This window comes from Dipodomys ordii, unplaced genomic scaffold, assembly GCF_000151885.1.
Source record: "Dipodomys ordii isolate 6190 unplaced genomic scaffold, Dord_2.0 Scaffold26, whole genome shotgun sequence".
NCBI lineage: Eukaryota > Metazoa > Chordata > Mammalia > Rodentia > Heteromyidae > Dipodomys > Dipodomys ordii.
In genome coordinates, this window is record NW_012267242.1 from 3618556 (window position 1) to 3635708 (window position 17153).

The 17153-nt window shown below is 40.7% G+C and overlaps 1 protein-coding gene across 1 annotated transcript in view; it reads right to left on the reverse strand.

Annotated features, from left to right (window-relative positions):
* Ptpn14 (protein tyrosine phosphatase, non-receptor type 14) overlaps positions 1 to 17153 on the reverse strand; it is a 94609-nt gene that overhangs the window by 64510 nt on the left and 12946 nt on the right. The gene's annotated exons all lie outside the window — the stretch shown is intronic.

The following is a 17153-nucleotide window of genomic DNA, read 5'->3' on the forward strand; positions in this document are numbered from 1 at the left end:
ATCTATTCTGATCACTCTTAAAATCTCCAATGACTTGGAAAACAGTCTTACAGTTTCTCAAAAAGTTAAGCAAAGAATTACCCCAGCAATTATACCCTTAGGTATATAATCAAGAAAATTTAAAACATATGTTCCCATAAAAACTTGCACAGGAATAGTAACATTATTCACAATTCCCCAAAAGAGAAAACCACCCAAATGTCAATCAATTAGCAGATTTTTTTATAAAGAATCCATACAATACTAGTCAGCTGTTAAAAAAAAAAAATGAACTGGTACCAGTGGCTCAGGCCTGTAACCTTAGCTACTCGGGAGGCTGAGATCTGAGGATCACAGTTCAAAGCCAGCCTGGACCTGAAAGTCTGTGAAATTCTTTTCTCCAATAAAGTACATAGAAAAATCTGAAAGTGGCCCTGTGGCTCAAGTGGTAGAGCACTAGCCGTGAGCAAAAGAAGCTCAAGAACAGCACCCAGGCCCTGAGTTCAAGCCCCAGGACTGGGGAAAAAAAAGTTTTTAAAGAATAAACATGGATGAATTTTGCAACATTATGCTAAGTGAAAAACGCCAGACACAAAAGGCCATACTTTGTATGATTCCATGTATATGAAATATCTGAAATCAGTAAATTCGCAGAGACAGAAAAGTACAATAGTGGTTGCCAGAGTCTGAGAGAGAGGGGAAAATAAAGGAATCACCAATAAGGTTCTGAAATCAGACAGTGGAAAAGTTCTACTTGTGAATGGATATATTAGGATCAAATGGATATTATGTATAGTAAAATAGTGGATTTTAGATTATCTGAATTTTATGTTAAAAACAACAATTCCAGAATACCCAGCGATTCCAATAAGAAAAAAAAAATCTAAATCATGAGTATAGTGCTTCATGACGCAGTCAAAATCGCGTTCTTTTTACCCATACGCCTCCCTGCACGCAGCACCCTTGACTTGAGCTTTAATCTCCTTACTGTGCTTCCCATAGCACCCATACCACGTTCCTTCTTCCCTTACCCTACCCTTTCTTCAGTTGGGGAACATCTCCATTTGCACAATCATCTGCCCCTTCTTCAGGCCACTGTTGTTCAGTGAATCCCTTCGTAGTCTAGTACTTCACCCAGCTTCTCCTACACTACAAGCAGCAAGGCCCCACTCCATAGTGACCTTCCCAGGAGCCATTTACTATCACACATGGGCACTCAGTCAATGTCTCTGAGTGGATACAACACTGACAGACAAATCTATGTGAAAGGAGGGATGGAGGGAGGGAGAGAAATGATTTACTTCACTGTGAAGTTACTGGATAAAAGAAGCAATTAAACGTTTAGTGGAGCACACCTCTAATCCCAGCACAAAATGAAGCTGAGGCGGGAAGATCATTTAAGGCCAGGAATTCAAGATCCAGCCTGAGCAATGCAACAAGGACTCAACTTGTTCCATAAACAGAACCCATCACAGATCAAGTACAAAAATTTTACAAACGTTCATCTTGATTAATACTCCTTTTGTGTGGATGGTTCGTTGGTGTATGTGCAAATAAGTTAAATTGTTCTCTGAGCTACCAAACAGCTAAAGAAGTATTAAAGAGAAAAGTCAACCCAGGACCAACCGGAGTGAAGACACTTTGAGTAAATGAAAGGAGTTCACACCAAGGTAGCAAAGGTCTGGTGCTATTTAGCCAGCCCAAAAAGATTCTGTAAAGGTAGCTAAGGAACAGGGAGCCTCATCTCTCCTCATGAGCAATAACTATGTCTTGACTCATCGGCTTAAAATACACCACACCTGCCTGCCCTGAAAATCATGTGTCCACAATATTACCTACCAGCCGCTGTGGGAAAGGGAGCTTAAATTACAGCGAGAAGTGGTGAGTCTTTCTGACGAGGAGCCAGCTTCGTGCCCAGAAGTCTGTGTAACAGGCTGAAAATGTGACCCGCAGCAGCAGCTGGGGAGAAGTACTAGTTAGCTATGTGCTGGGTCTGCAAAGAACACACACTAGCATCAACAGAGAAGAGGTGGTGGGAGGACCAGCTCCCTAGATGGCCTGAGATCCACACAGCATCCCTAGAACTCACCCTCTCACTGCTAGAATGTATCCATTCAGTAATATGCCAGATGTGAAGAGGAAATGCTGACCATAGCAAATTGGAAGGCAATGAATTCTATGTCCCGAGAGAGCCTATTGATTAAAAAAGATGGAACAGAAATCCCAACCCATGAAGTCATTATGAAACTGTGTGCATGGATGTGAATGACAGGACTACTGGGGACAGGCTTTTCTACCTTTGTCCACCCACACCCACCCACGAAGGACCAGCCCCCCTTCTTGGTATTTGTAAATGCTGGCCTGACACCTCTCATACATCTGCTGGACTCAAGAAACAGGTCAAAGGCATGAAGACCTGATAGCTGTGGGACCTTAATCTAGGTGTTGAGAGAGAATGGTCCCACCTGTCATTTGACTGTGAATTTTTTTTTCCTGTTTGTAGTGATGGATGGAGAATCTTTTCCACCCATAGCTACTTTTAATCAAATCTATCTATCTAATATGATGCTTCAGTACTCTATGTGAGTAATGTCAGCCATGTATATACTCCCTGCCACCACGGCTGTATTCAAAGTTGCCCCTGATTCTGAGCCACTCAAGCCTACTTTTAATACTGGTTTTTGCCAGTATTGATCAACTTAAGTGTTAACGATTTCTAATGACTTGGCTGCAGACTGTAGCCGTTAAATACTCAGGTGTTCATTTACCCCATGATTTTAGTCACTAGATGCCTATTTTTTAATGCTGAGGAGAGAAAGCGAATGAGAGAGGGACTGGGAAGGTGGCTCAGTGGTAGAGCGCTTGCCTTGCATGCATGAGGCCCTGGGTTCGATTCCTCAGCACCACATAAGAAAAAAGAAAAAAGCTGGAAGTGGTGCTGTGGCTCAAGTGATAGAGAGCTAGCCTTGAGCTGAAGAGCTGAGGGACAGTGCCCAGGCCCAGAGTTCAGGCCCCTCAACTGGACCCCCCCCAAAAAAAAGAGAATGAGAGAGAGAGACTGAGAGAGAGAGAGAGAGTCAGAAGGTTATTAAAACATCATAACATGAAAACACTATTTACTGATTTTTTTTTTTTTTGCCCCAGGTTCTGGGGCAGCCTCTGTGCTGTCCCTGAACTTTAGTGCTCAAGGCTAGTGCTCTACCACTTTGAGTTACAGCTCCACTTCTAGCTTCTTTTGCTAGCTAGTTGGAGATAACGAATCTCATAGCCTTTCTTGCCTAGGCTGGCTTTGAACCATGATCCTTAGATCTCAGCCTCCTAAGTAGCTAGGATTACAGGAAGGAGCCACTAGTTCTCAACTACACTTACTGATTTTTTTAATGCTAGAAATGAGTAAGTTATTCTTACTGAATCTTCAAAAGTAGCCAAGGATATCAAATATGACAACTGCCAAAGATAAAACCTCAAACCAGCAAACATCTCACTGGCCAAGAATCTAGTATCTACTGTAGCTGTTCTGATTTCTGCCAAAAACATACTTGATGTTTTCAAGCAAAGCAATGTTCTCTCCTACTCCTCTTTTCAAATCTCTCCAGAGGTTCCAGGAATAAAGGATGAAGTATTCATTTGTTGAATGTGATTTAAGAACAGTTTTAGTTGTTTTTCCTTCTTTCAGATTTTAAGTTTCCAAACTGCATTAGTCTCCACAACAAAATCTTTTATAATCCTCAACACAAAGCAAACTTTATAGCTAGAGAACAAAAATGACCCAAAGGAAAAAAAATAAGACTACATACAGGTAGAGACAAAGTAACTTTTTGAAGGACATGGGTAGGGGGGATTGTTAAGCAGAGAACTATAATTTCCAAGTCTAAGAAAACTCCTATTTCATGGAAGAAGGTGTTACAGATATATTCCTCCTTCTAAACCCAGACATAAGAATGTTAAACCATCTCATTAGGAAATAGGATGGAATATATTCTAAGGGACATATCCCCTAGAATGTGGAAGCATTGCTTTGGCTTGGATATGAATGTTCCCCAAAGGTCTATATGTTCAAGGCTTATTCCCTCCCAGTGTGGCTCTGTTGGGAGGTGGAAGAATATTTACGAGGGACTAATGGGAGGTCTTCTGGTAATAGGAATAAAAGTGCCCTTAAAGAGGATAGTGGGAGTCTAGTCCCTTCTTCGCCTTTCTCTGTTACCCTAGAAGCAACTCTGCCCCAAACTACCATCATGATGTTCTGCTGTAGGCCCCAAACAACAGATCCAATTCATGGTCTGTCTAGATAGGTACATAATCTTTCAGTGGTACCTGGGAATTAACTCAAGGTTTTGAGTATCCTACCACTTGAGCCATGTCCCCAGCCCTTTTTGCTTTAGTTTGTTTTTCAAAAAGTCTTGTGTTTTTGCTCAGAAATTACTCAAAACAAAAGAGAGTTTTGTGATGAGCTAGGGGGAAAAAAGGAATTTCTTGTCATTAAAATATTGGGAGCCTGGGGCTGGGAAGGTGCCTCAGTGGTAGAGCGCTTGCTTTGCATTCATGAGGCCCTGGGTTCTATTCCTCAGCACCACATAAGCAAAAAGAAAAAAGCTGGAAGTGGTGCTGTGGCTCAAGTGGTAGAATGCTAGCCTTAAGCTGAATTGCTGAGGGACAGCGCCCAGGCCCAGAGTTCAGGTCCACGACCGGACCCAAAAAAAAATATATATATTGGGAGCTATATTGGGCTGGGAAGGTGGCTCAGTGGTAGAGCGCCTGCCTTGCATGCCTGAGGCCCTGGGTTCGATTCCTCAGCACCACATAAGCAAAAAAGAAAAAAAGCCAGAAGTGGCGCTGTGGCTCAAGTGGTAGAGCGCTAGCCTTGAGCTGAGCTGAATTGCTGAGGGACAGAGCCCAGGCCCAGAGTTCAGGTCCACGACCGGACCCAAAATAAAATAAAATATTGGGAGATATAGATTTAGCAGATAGGTTTTCATTAATAACCTCACCAAACTAAAACTTTAAGGAAGAAATTATATAAATTAGTTTCAGGATGCATAGAGATTTCATACTAAGAATCTGTGACCCAACAGTAACAGGAAAACCTTGTTCCAAGAAACTAAAAGTTTACATAAAAAGATCTGTCTTAATATAGCTGTGGTAAAAGGGACTTACTTAACAAGCTAGGAAGTAAGATAAGAGGCTAAGTGGTTTCTCCACCATCTTATGGGAAGTTCCCAGGGGAATAAAAAGCCATGCAAGCAGCCAGCTTCTGGTCTTCCTCCATTGTTGGCTGAAACCACATTGAGTCATTACTAGGCAACAAGGGACTAAGTCTGTGTTGGCTAAAGGGAGTAGTAAACACCAACATCTCTATTTTACAGATGAGGAAACTGGCTCATGGAGGGTTGGTAGTGTATACAAGGTTACACAAAGGCTAGAGCCAAAAACATAGAAATGCAAGGCTCTTTTTGCTACAATTCAGTTGATCTGGATCACATTCTAGCTATCCATGAGGATTTCATGCCTTCCAACCTCCAACTATCAACAGTTGAGCTTAGTAAACATTTGGGAAACACAAGAGGGCTCATAGCTCCAGGTCTGGCTTGTTTCCTGTCCAACAGTGATGACTGACTTCTCAAATTTGAATGTCTTCTTCATCCCATTTGCTGCTTTTCAACCAACCCTCCCTGGGATGGTCTCTCAGGCCTTTTTGGACTGGTTCGCATCATCTGACGCTGTCAGAAGGAAAGGAATAGCTCTAGCTCGGGGGTGGAGATGTCCTACTATAATTTTCAAGTGGCCAAAGTAGGCAAAATGATGATGGGACACAATTTTTCTAAGCACTCAAGAAAGAATGTATATAAACAAAGTTCAGGACAGCAACAGCTAAACAGAAAATAAACACAAAGAATCTCAGAATCTGCCAACATAAAACACCAACTTCAGCTGAGCAGCCATCAGGAGACAGTGTCTTCTATTTAAAACACAGGCTTTGGTTCAGAGTGCTGGAGGAGGGAACAAGAATCTACACTTTACAAAAATGCTACAGGTGACACTGGGAAAGCACGCACACGCCCTAATGTCTTAGTTTTACTTTTTAACAGCTGTCACTTAGCAAGAACCCATTATCTCTTTAAGTAATTTCTTATTCAGATCTCTATCTTTTCAGATGAAATTCTCTTCAAGTTACAAGTACCAGGAGATTAGCATCAGGTCAGCCTCACTCATCCAGTCTGGCTCACTGTCCTACACAGCTGCCTGGCCATCTGCAAGCTGCAAAGCAGAGTCCACTATATCCTGTTTCCCCTGATCATCTTAGCCTGCCCACACACAGCACAGGACACACCACCAGCTAGGCCCTCTGCACTGTGCCTGTTCCCACCTGTGGGCCTGGGCTGAGGTTAAGACCCTCTTGCAAAAAGCATGGTAATGACACAAAATTTGTGCTTAAATTGTTTCTTTGCTATTCCACCTAAGGGAAGTGCCCAAGAAAAATCACAGCGCTGAAGCTGCCTTCATTGAGAGTCCTTTGTTGTTGTTGTTTGGTGGGGATAACTGTGACTTGAGAGACTCTTGACTCAGTACCAGATTTAATCTCAACACAAAGTTTCCAATACAACAGGAGTAGAGTGACATTAGTTATACAATTAACCGGATACCAGCACCGTAATGTCTCAATGTGGTTAGGCTGAACTGTTATCTCCCAGCATGCTCTTCCTATACATTTCCAGTTATATAAGCCATAAAGCTTGGCATGGAATAGAAAATATAGATGGGGACCCCTTGTCTGAAGTGCTTTGGACCAGAAGTGTCTCAGATATTAAATATTTTCAAAAATAGAAATATCTGCATAAACTTTACTGGCTAGTCTGCAAATCCGATTACAAAATTGTGCCGAAGTTAGAATTGCAAATTTGGGGTTTCAGAGCATTTTGGATTTCTGCTTTGTAAAGTTCCAAAGGAGAGATGCTTGATCTGGGTATGAACAGCTAGCTGCCCAAGTGATACAGTAGGCTCCTCCTACTTTCTAACATATCAAATCATGTATTACCATATTGGAATATTGCTTAGTGCTAAACACAATGATAGGTACTTTTTGAATAAAACTCTACCCCATTATGTCATCTGATATGCGACTGCACTAATGGTAGGTATGGAGACTTACCAAGAAACAAATACTTGACAGTGAAGGCTCTGACTTCAATTATGTGCTCATTCTATTATAGCGGTTTGGGACCCATACTTCATTATTTTATTTCCAGCTGTTGTCTTCTTGGACATTCAACAAAAATATTAGCTCTTTGTCAATTCCAGCCAGTACTGGAAACATACAATGGAATTCTAGCATAACCCTAACCCATATTCAGATCTGCCCACAGTATCTCCTCCTCAGTCTACCTCTTTCCATAGCTGGTCCTTTATTTCAGCTCAGGGATCCTAATGACAAACACTTTCAAGTTTTCCATAGAATGCTGGATTTCTCACCTTAGTCATCACAGTAAAATACCTTTTCTTCCTTCTTCCTAATGTGACAGCTGGTCAAAAACACTCGTTTCTAACACTGCTTCATCTCCATGGACATTCTATTTAAGTATCAAGTGTCTGGCTTGCATTTCAGTTAAACTTATGTCAAATTTGCTGGGCTTTTGCTCTGAATAGCAGTAACTCATTTTTATGTTGGCAGGAAACAGCAGGCGAAATGTCTACTCACTGTCCCCAGCTGCAAGCGGAAGATTGACGGGTTGACCTTGAAAAGAGTTGGGTTATAAAGTAGAACATGTTGCAACATGCCCAGCTAGGATTCCTCCTCCCCGGCTTTTACAAACGACATCAGAAAGCAGCATCACTATTTCATCGTCACACCTGGGAACATGACACATGCTGACACCACTTTACTATTTATTTCTGGGGTCTCAATTTTCCACTCTTCTAAAGGACTCGGTGTCATCTGAAAGCCTGGCACTTTCACTTTGTGCTCAGGGCTGGAGATGACTGATAGAAATCCATCGTAGCTCCCATCTGTACATAATGCTCACTATTTAAAGGCCTCCATTCAAGAGAAGCCCCATTTCCCCCAGCTTTGTATCTTCTGTCTATACCACTTCCTTTAGCTTTGACAAAACTCATCCCATCCAATTCCACCAATTCCACAGTATGTCTCAGCGGTATGGGGAGGAGAGGACTGACAAAAAGCTCTCTGAGAGCTTAAATAAATCCTCCCCATGGGCTTTCCCATGTCAGCAGGCCTGGTTCACCTAAAAACATCCCAGAGATGGACTAAGAGCCAGACTTCTGTCACTAAACAGCTGTGTGACTGCAAAGTCCTATTGTCACTCTGGTTGTGTATTTCTTCATCTTTAAAATGATGTGACCAAGCCCTGTTATCTGTGGGACTTCATGCTTTAGTGTAAGACTAGGAGTCTGGCAAAATTATTCCTTCCCAAATAAGCAATGGTTGTTTGTGTGATTTGTTCGGTTCACAAACAATTGGCACTATTACTATGGATGAACCTTTAATGGGTAATTAGAGATGAGGCAGATACTGCAAACAATCAAGTGGAAATCATACAATCAAGCGGAAATCTGAAAAAAAAATACTGGAGCCTTCTCTCCAACAGCAAGTTCAGGGACCTGTAATCTAGGACCAGCTTCCTAATGAGTACTCCAAAGAAATGACACTCTCCCACCCAGCTCAGGCATTGCAGTCTTGTGGGCAGTTGAAAGTATTAAGACAGCTTGGTGTTAGATGGCATAAATCCACCTGGGCCACTGAGGAAAACTGGTTGATCTGAATCTTTAGAAGGACTGCATATTATGTGATCTGTGCCAAGTATTAGCTACCATAACTTAGGCACCTACAGGGCCAGACAGGTTGCATGAAGGCATAAATATTCCCCCCTCAGGGAAACACAGAGTAGTGCAGAACCAGGCCAAGCTAGACTACATCTGTCTATTTGGAAGGCATCTCAATTCACTTCTTTCAGAAATGGTCCCACTGACAGAATAACAACCTATCAGTACCTGCCCTCTTAGTAAAAACTCTTGATTTTAGTCAGAAACACTTCCCTAGAAACTAAATGCCCTGTTAGCTCTGGTGAATGAATGTTGTCTGGCAAAATAAAAGATACAACTTATTTGATAGCTCAATTTCTACTTGATGGGAATTAAAGCCTCCATTTATTTATTTTTTTACAAAACACTTTATTTCAGGGACTAAGAGTGACTATTTCACAGGGGCTCCATAACAAACGAAAAGAAAACCACTTAAGATACTAAGCGTACAGCACCTTGTACATGAATGCCAGCCACAATCATTAGCACCATTGGTAGACTTGTATCCAGTGACAGAATGCATGGCACATTCTTCCACAGAAGGCCACTGAATTAGAATACTCCCCATGCTGGGGAGGTTTAGAAGTCTTGAAGTCTGTATTTGACAGCTGCCCAGGCATTGTGAGTCTTCCATATGTGGACCAAGAATATCTCACCTTTCCTTCTTCCCTCCCACCCATCATCCCAGTCCAACTCCATTCATGTTCCAACACTGGCACTGCAGGCAAAAATTACAGCAAAAGACTCCAAAGCATCTACTCTCTCTCTCATGCAAAGATACATATTTTAAAAAATCAATTTTGAAGTCAACAAAGCATCCCCAATCCCACCCACTATAATGAAACCCTTCTAATGAAATCCTGTGAATCCTTTATAAGGAGTGGACGTCTTTAAAAAGTTCACAAAGCATAGCTTGCATGCTTTGACATGACAGAACATCTCTTCCCATAGCTTCTATTTGTTTTTCTCCTCTCCACCCCTTTGTTAAGGGTAAATACTACATCATAGCACCATCATGTTCTATATTTACAATGTTGAATCCATATTCTATTGTAAACCTTTAATACTTCAAGGGTTGACTGCTGAATCTTTCTCAGCTTTACAATGTAAGACAATCATTTGGAACAAGTGAATGAATGTAACTTTGAAAAATCAAGAAGTTCTTAGACCTAATGCTTTTTCTTGAGAAATTATTTTTTAATTTTTTTAAACAAAACACATCATTTAGGTTTGCTTTTAAGCAATTCCAAATTACAGATCATTAAACATATATTAGTCAGATGATATTAAAATGTATAATAAAATTACCATCTCAAAGGCAAAAGTTGCTTTGAGTATACTGGAGATGCTTGGTTTTGTAGACTTTGCTTTACAAAGTCTGATATGCTTTGACACAAAGAACACATATAAGCCTTTGTATTTTGTAAAGAGTACAGCCCAAATGCAACAGATAAATTAAAGCCAGTACAACATGAAGATTTCCTTTTGATATCTGAGTAGGGCCTGATTTATATCCTATTGAAATGAATTTATATCTTCTTCAATAAATAATGAATTATGTCAAGTAGTATTACTAAAAAAATCACTGATTTATTTTGCTATCTTATTGTACCCTGGAGGAAAACAATATCAGAGAAGCCCCTAGTTTAGCACTACGGTTAATATTATTTACTTCATCTGTACTCCTTCTACTCCTAACTTCCACCATGCCCATCTTGTAAATGATAGCTTTTACCTGGGAGGGAGGAACAGCAAGAGGCAATTCTAAGCATTTGGAAGATTTGAACAATGCAGATTGCATATGATTTACTTTTTAAACATCTAAACTTCACAATCCTCTTCACAGTAAAACATGGGCAGATCCTAGCTGACGATGGAGACCAGCTAAACAACCTACTGCCCTAAAGGAAACTGCATTGGCTTTATTCCATCTCACTAGCCTCTGCAAGGAGTAGGTCCAGAAGCAGAAATGGTGATTTTAAAAAGTCATGTTTCTACTTGCATGTTTGTAAATAGCTAATGAAAATGTTAACTTACTCTCCGGGGATTTCATTTGCAAACTTTTTAATTTGGTCATACTTGTAACAGCAGATTCTGGTCCTAAAAATAAACTGCAGAGCAACAAAGTAGGTAGCAGAAATGAATAGACATGGAGAGACAGAAGTTTTACCCTGGGATGGATCTTAAAGATGTAGAGTCTGATGCCAGGTTGAAATTCAGGATCTGTTGTTGGAAATTAAGAATTTCAAGCAAGTTCAGGCCTTTTCTGAGCACGGGGCCATGTGCTACTGACTGCACAGGCTACAGAGCCATGATACTGGCTTTGTCCTAGGGCTTTCACCAAAATAGGAACAGAACCTCCTTCAGTAAGTAAATAGAGTCAGCGATGTTATCAGAAGAAATGTAAATAAAGCTTCCAATAAAACCAAATACATGGAAATGAAATAAAGCTATTTAGAGACACAATTCTTGATGGTGGGGATAGGAAAGTTGAGACCTTCACATCTGTACATGTTTCACTCCCTGGATTAGGTATTTAATGAGACCTGAAATGCAAAGGGATGCAAATGGCAGCTAACCTTTTGGGTAACATTAAATATTCTGTGAAGGAAAGCAATTCTTCCCTCCTATCTCAGAACCTGCTACATAAACTCCACAGAATATTTGAGATTAGATACAGTATCAACTGCACCTTAAAATATCTAAAGTATCTGGGCAGAAACAATGCTGTTCTCAGTAACCAACAGAGGGAAAATTAAGTTCTCATTCACAGCCGGAGATGGAAAGGAGGGTTGGTGGTCTCAAGAAATTGTATTATCCACAGGAAATTCAGGCGGAATCTTAAGTCCCACTGGAAGGGAGTCCCTATTTCCAAACCCATGCATAAACTTTATATATCCGTTAAAATGGCATTTCAAAATAATAAAGAACCAGAGGAACACAATAAAGAGTGCTGTAAAAGGAAATGGAAACATTACAGTAATTAGAGCTTTTAAAATAGGCACTTTGAACACTGACTAGGTTTGTCTGCCACGGCACCAAGGCGACTCCAAGAATTTAAGGGGAAAGTAGCAGTATACCCAGAAAAGGAACAGTGAGGAGAACTTATATAAGGTCACAGGAACTACTTGCTGAAACCTCACTTACCTGAGGGTATGGCTGGGGCTGGAAAAGATGAGGGAGAGAAATGGGAAGAGGTGACACTGATCAAGATTCACTCTACTTATTAAACTGATCTGTTTGACTGAAACTCCTTTGTATAAAACTACTTAGAGATAATTTTAAAAACTAAAGTTTAAAACTATACAGGATATATATTAAACCTAGTCTCTCTCTTCTCTCTCTCTCTCATACACACACACCTGCCCACACCCATACCCCCTCCCCCTCCACACCCCCATTTTGTCCCTTACAGTGATATGGGGCTTCATCTAACCTGGCTTTGCCACCAATATGTCACAGGCTTGGATTATATAATTAGAAGAAATGAGGCCCCTCTCAGTCTACAAATCCAACAACCTAACTCCTTTGTCATACACTGTCATTTAAAAAAAAAATGCTTGCCTTCTTTTTGGCATATAAACAGGCCAGCTTTAAACATAGGCACTTATTTCTAGTTGGAGGAAGACATGTCCAGTCAGTTCTTCCAAGACAGGAGCTCCCTCCAACACTGCAGAAGGCCCCATGCAAGCCCATACAGAGATTAAGGTTTCGGTGGGTTTTTTTTTTAATTTTTATTTTTTTAACCCTTCTGGTAATGACCGCTGGGCAGTGTTACCCAACAGATAAAGAAAGAGACAGCCTTGAAGTTCAGTACTTTGTAAGCACTGACTAGTATACATCCAAAGAGTGACCCTCAGGAGTGGCGGTGCATGCCTGTAATCCCAACGGTTGGGAGACTAAGACAAAAGGATGTTATGTTTGAGATCAATGTGGGCTACATAAGAAGTTCAAGACCAGCCTGGGCTACATAGACAGATACCCCGTAGGAGGGAAAGAAGGAAGGGAAGGAGGGAGGGAGGGAGGGAGGGAGGGAGGGAGAAAAGATTCAGAAGAGTGATGTTAAGCACACAGAGGCTGAAAATACAGAAAACTCAGGGAGAGCACACAAAGAGAGACAGAGGGAACACTGGAACAGGCCCAATGGTCCTATAGCCTTCTTCAGATTCCAATAGTCTGTTCATAGTCATGGAAAAGACTATGCTGGCTAAGGCAGTAATGGCACTGATTGCATTCTGAAGAGGGCACATCACTAATAGGGTGGACAGCCCCATCCCAAGTCCTGGAAAACAAAAAATTGCTATCAGTACCATGCAACTATGCCATGTATCAGTAAGTAATACAAGACAAACATTCTGGTAAAAAGCAAAATATCCTAAAACATTCCAGAGGTTATACATGTAACTCAGTAAGCAACATTTTGAAGGTGAAATTTGTTCTTCAAACAAACCAACAAACAAACAACCCACTTTTTCTTTTACTAATGTGCTGCTGAGTACTGGGGCTGAGAGAGGGGAAGAGTTAGAACATTAAAGATGGACTTCCTCATTGCGGGAGATTTGGAAAAAAAAAACACAGATGTAAAAAGCACTGATTATAGCCAGCAGTTTTCTGGCATAGCCTTTGCCATTATAAAATATCCTTTTGGTTAAGAATTTCTGCACCTCTCACAACCCATCTTTTTTTTTAACTTTGAGTCCAGAAAAATTGGAAAACCATGTGTTGATGATGAGCCTGTTGCTATGCAAATCATTAAAACAAATTACCAAAGTCTTTCCATAGAATGGGGAGGACGGAGTGGGAGGTGTGGGGGTGGGGAGATGACCTGTAGCCAGAGTCCCTTTGCTGAACAGAAAACTGGCAAGAAGGCAGAGGAGATGGGAAGCAATGTGGAAAGAATTGCAGTAGTCCCATCTCTTGAGTCATTCTCACTGAGGGGGGAAAACTAACATTTTCAAAGCTCCAGAGGAACACATCTCATAGCTTGGAGTGAGGTGAACACATGCAGTAGGTCTTAATCTCTTTAATTCCTATGGTTTCATGACTCCTTCCCCATCTGTCCACTAGTATGTGCTCCTCTCAAGAGTTTTTTCACATACTTCTGGAATAAGGTCAAGGGATTTCTTCTTTCTCTCTTATTTGTATTCCTATTTGTATCTCCTTTGGATAGCTATGTCTTCTCATTCAATTATCACCTCAAGGTCAAGCCTGAATTGTCCACTTCCTTCGCCAACACAGTCATAGTATCTTGGCAGGTTTCCTGCATTATGAACAGACTTGTTCCTCAACAAGCCACATGCAGCAGATGAGATCTAGAAGGTCGACAATGTCAGAGAAACTCTTGCTTCCCAATTTTCAAATTCAAAGCTATTTTATTTTAATTTTTTTTGGTCCGGTTGTGGGGCCTGAACTCTGGGCCTGAGCACTGTCCCTCAGCTCTTCAGCTCAAGGCTAGTGCCCTACCACTTAAGCCACAGCGCCACTTCCGGCTTTTTTCTTTTTACTTATGTGGTGCTGAGGAATCGAACCCACGGCCTCAGGCATGCAAGGCAAGCGCTCTACCACTGAGCCAACTTCCCAGCCCCTCAAAGCTATTTTAGAGTTGATCATTTTAATAAAGTCAATAGTTGGCAACCAAAATAATTTTCAAATTGTTGTTGTGTTATGAATATCCTATTATTCACATGCAAGTTTCCAAGGGTGAAATTATCTGAGGACAAGAAATAAACACCTCCAAATATATCTGCCTTTTACCAGCATGTGTCTTGAGACTGTGTGTGTGTGTGAGTGTGTGTGTGTGTGTGTGTGTGTGAGTGTGTGTACACACAAGCATATACATGTATGGACTTACATATATACCAAAAAACTCTATAATATTCATAACTATCATGAATAACTTCCCATAGCTAAGGTTATGGAAAAGTTTGACTTTCAAAGAGAAAATTGTCAGACCCCATATCAGCAGGTGATAGTGAAAACAAGTTGCAAGTTTGGTTGGCTGCAAATGCTGTTTTGTTTTGTTTTGTTTTGTTTTTAAAAAAAAGCACAGATGGTTTCTCCAAGGGGAAACCTGCAAATGAAAGATCTATTTCCATTTCTAATCTATGCAAACATCTTACTCTGTGGGGCATCACAAAGACTAACTGTTTTGTGTCAGACACTACAGATCCCAGGTGCTCTGGGAGAGACCAAAGCCCATCTCTATCTACCTGAGATGCCCAGTAACTCAGATAACAGGGGATGACTGAAGAGTTAGTCATTAACCCAGCTTCTAATGAATGTTGTTGGGCCTCTGGTGAAACATTCTGCAGGAATCTTGCCCCACCTCCACTTAGCTACTCTGCCTGAAAGGCAGTGGCAATATTCCCTCTGAAACACAGAAGCATTTACAACCCTACCCACTAAGGCCCAGATTCTCACAAGCTCCCACTCACTCTTCATGTCACCCTTGACCCTGAGTTAACTTCACCTGTTAGTCTCTAACACTAAACTCAGAACAGTAGTTCAAAATAGGATTCTGTTCAAACCAGCTCTCCTTTGTTGCTGCAGTGAATATCCCTCCCATCCGTGGCACTCCACCTCCCTGAATCACACACCTGGGTCATTGTTGGTGGTCTTCAACCTTCCCAAGTGTATCTAATTCTCTTGTTCTTTTCTTTCTGCCACTATCAACTTTCCTTTCTTCATTTTCAACTCTCTTATTACGCCAACTCCCTAGCTTTAGTCTTTCACTCACTATGACACCCCTTGGCACATTCCAGTTTTAGGGCCTCTTGAGGGCAATGAAAGTTTTTGCGGTGTTAGAAAAACCACATGCACACAACTCCTCATACTTGCCAAGTTCCCAACTTTAAACAGCACTTGCCATCAAAAAGCAGGTTATACCTGAAACCAACAACACAGGTTCATTCCAATGTATGATTTTTGTTGTTGTTGTTTGTTTGGGATGGTGGTGGTTTTTCTGCTCCAATGAGAGGAAGAATATGCTTCAAAATCCTGCACTGGAAAATAGTTCTTTCCCTCCGTGTTAACTTTTATTTTAAAATGGAGCAGCTAACTGACCAAAAGAAATCTTATAGCAAAAGGAAGTCTTCACTACTTCCAATAGTTCCTACTCTACACCTTACATTTTGAAGGAAACACTTGTTAGTTTACAAATTCAAATAATGACAGTTAAGTAACACAGCTTTAAGTTTGCTTACCTGAAAAACAAAAAAAGTAGCCTTTTAGAGCTTAATCCATTGATTCCCAAGTTTTGAAAAGTATCAGAATCACCTGAGGAGTCCTTTTTAAACAATACCTCATCTCCTGACCTCTAGCTTTAGGCATTCCAATTCCAATTCATATTTATAATAAATGGTCCTGGTAAGTGTTATATAGTAGGGCCTGGTCTGAGAACTACTATCCATTCTAAAATGGTAATCTTCCTCTGTAATATACCAAACATGTATTTCCTCTTTGCTACAATATTCCCAAGAGCTCTCAGCCTCCCACAAGTCCTCTTGTACTTTTTTAAAGTTTTTTATTATAAAAACAGTGTACAGACAGGTTATAGTTACATGAGTAAGGTAACGTACATTTCCTATCGAGCACTTTTACCTCCTCCTTTGTTTTTCCCCTACCATCCCTTCCTTCCCCCTCTTGTACTTTTTATATGGCTTCAGTTATTAGAAACTGTGTTCTTCTGTTGAGCCAAACAGTTAACATCTTTTAGCTCCTTAAACTTGGCTTACTGTAGTTCTTCATTTTGCTCTCCAGAGTTAAAACAGAATTCTCCCTGACAAGAGTCTTCAGATGTCTAAAAGGCAGCTGCTGTACTTTGAAAGATGGCAGTTTTCTAAGTTTTACTCAAACCTTTTTCTTTAAGTTCATAACATACCATTTCTGAGTCCCTCGTCACTTTAATTGCTCTTTCTCTCAATAACAAGACATTACATCTTAATACTTCCAACTCTCCACTTTCCTTATACACTTTTTTCAATATTTACTAATTTACAAGTCTGTGTTTTAGCTTTGTCACTTTTGTCTTCCTTTTAATGGTCCAGTAGCTTAGAAATAAGTAGTATAAAGTACCCAAGGAAGACTCAGAAGCCACTGGAATCTTTCCCATTTGGAAGAGTTAATCACTTTTTTATACAGGATAGACTTAGATAAGGGACGTAACTTGAAAACAGTGTGTCACAGTGCATGATAGAGTGCTTCAAATGACTCCTGAGAATGATTGAACCCCACATCTGGTGGTGTTTAGAACTGGGCTATGGGCTAATGCATGTCCTCTATTTTCACATGTACAACATCGTTAACAATAGTTTTATTTAAAAAATAATGGTAATAAAGAGAAAACAGAAACTATCAGAGAT